The sequence below is a fragment of the Malus sylvestris genome, chromosome 11 (assembly GCF_916048215.2).
Source record: "Malus sylvestris chromosome 11, drMalSylv7.2, whole genome shotgun sequence".
NCBI lineage: Eukaryota > Viridiplantae > Streptophyta > Magnoliopsida > Rosales > Rosaceae > Malus > Malus sylvestris.
Window position 1 is genome coordinate 14066317 of NC_062270.1, and position 1598 is coordinate 14067914.

A 1598-nucleotide genomic window follows, 5' to 3' on the forward strand; every position below is an offset into this window, starting at 1 on the left:
ACAGCAGCGCAAAGACAGAGACAGAGAGAGAGGTGCTGTGGAAAAGAGAAAAGAAAAAAGTTGAGGAAGAAGTGGAAAGCATGGCACACCCATACCCACTGTCATTGATGAATATTGTATTAAGTTGTCTTCTGCAAACTGGAGTAATTATTGTATAGTTATACTGATGTGTAAAGAAGACGGCATGCCAAAAAAAAAAAAAAAAACAAAACGGCAAGCCCAAAATAATGGGCTGGAATGTTATGTGGAGGGTAAAAGCCTATATGCCCAAAAGAGCCAGGCTCTATGGCTTTAAACTCCAACCTTCATCCCTCCACTTAAAGTTCACCCTCTATTATCACCAATCAGGTGATCAAAAGTATGTCCAGTATTCCAAAATTATTCGGCAGCCTACCGTTCTTATCACCAACCAGGTGATCAAAAGTACGTCTAGTACTCAAAAATTATTCGGCAGCCTGCCGCTATTATCACCAACCAGGTGATCAAAAGTACGTCCAACACTCCAAAATTATTCGACAGCCTGCCTCTATTATCACCAACCAGGTGATCAAAAGTACGTCCAGTACTCCAAAATTATTCGGCAATCTGCCGCTATTATCACCAACCAGGTGGTCAAAAGTATGTCCAGTACTCTAAAATTATTCGACGGCCTGCCACTATTATCACCAACTAGGTGATCAAAAGTACGTCCAGTACTCCAAAATTATACATGAGCATCACTCATGTCAATCATACATAAACATTCATGAGCATCACTCATGTCAACATTCATGAGCATCACTCATGTCAACATCCATGAGCATCACTCATGTCAATCAACATAAACATTCATGAGCATCACTCATGTCAATCAGCTTTGAAAGCTTCATTTATAAGAGCTCCAGCTTCGAAAGCTTCATTTACAAAGCTCCAACTTCAAAAGCTTCATTTACAAAAGCTCCAGCTTCAAAGCTTCACTTTCAAAGCTTCACCTACAAAGCTTCAGTTCATGGTATACAAAGATCGCCTCCGAACAATCGCCACTTCAACCCATACATGGATTGAATTTGAAGTCTCCAGCCAACAAACTCTATTGACTGGAGACTTGGGGGACTACACATTATGTACCATATATTGGGCTTCCGCAACTGTGCCTCATGAAAAATACTTGGGGGACTTAGCCCATTATTTATGTACTGAGGAGCGAACCCTTATTCTATAAAAGGGACTCCCTCACTTTCATTAGAGGGCACCCATCACTTATGTATTGAAGAGCCAACCCTTATTTTATAAAAAGGACTCACTCACCTTCATTAGAGAGAGACTCTTAGCTCATCACTTATGTATTGAGGAGCTAGCCCTTATTCTATAACAGGGACTCCCTCACTATCATTAGAGAGCATTGCCGCTAGCAGAGCAATTGCCTCGCCACGAGCATCACTCCTAACCCATCATTTATGTATTGAGGAGCGAGCCCTTAGTCTATAAAAGAGACTCTCTTACCATCATTAGAAAGCATCGCCTCCAGCTAAGCAACCGCTTCGCCGCGAGCATCACTCATAACCCATCACTTATGTATTGAGGAGCGAGCCCTTATTCTATAAAAGGGACTCCCTTAC

The 1598-nt window shown here is 41.7% G+C and overlaps 1 long non-coding RNA gene across 1 annotated transcript; it reads left to right on the plus strand.

The window, feature by feature from the left end:
- Positions 1 to 405: 405 nt before the first annotated feature.
- On the plus strand, positions 406 to 820 carry LOC126591310 (uncharacterized). The gene is made up of 3 exons (XR_007612333.1): positions 406 to 478; positions 544 to 608; positions 674 to 820. It is a non-coding gene; the product is annotated as an uncharacterized LOC126591310 (long non-coding RNA).
- The last annotated feature ends 778 nt before the right edge of the window (positions 821 to 1598 follow it).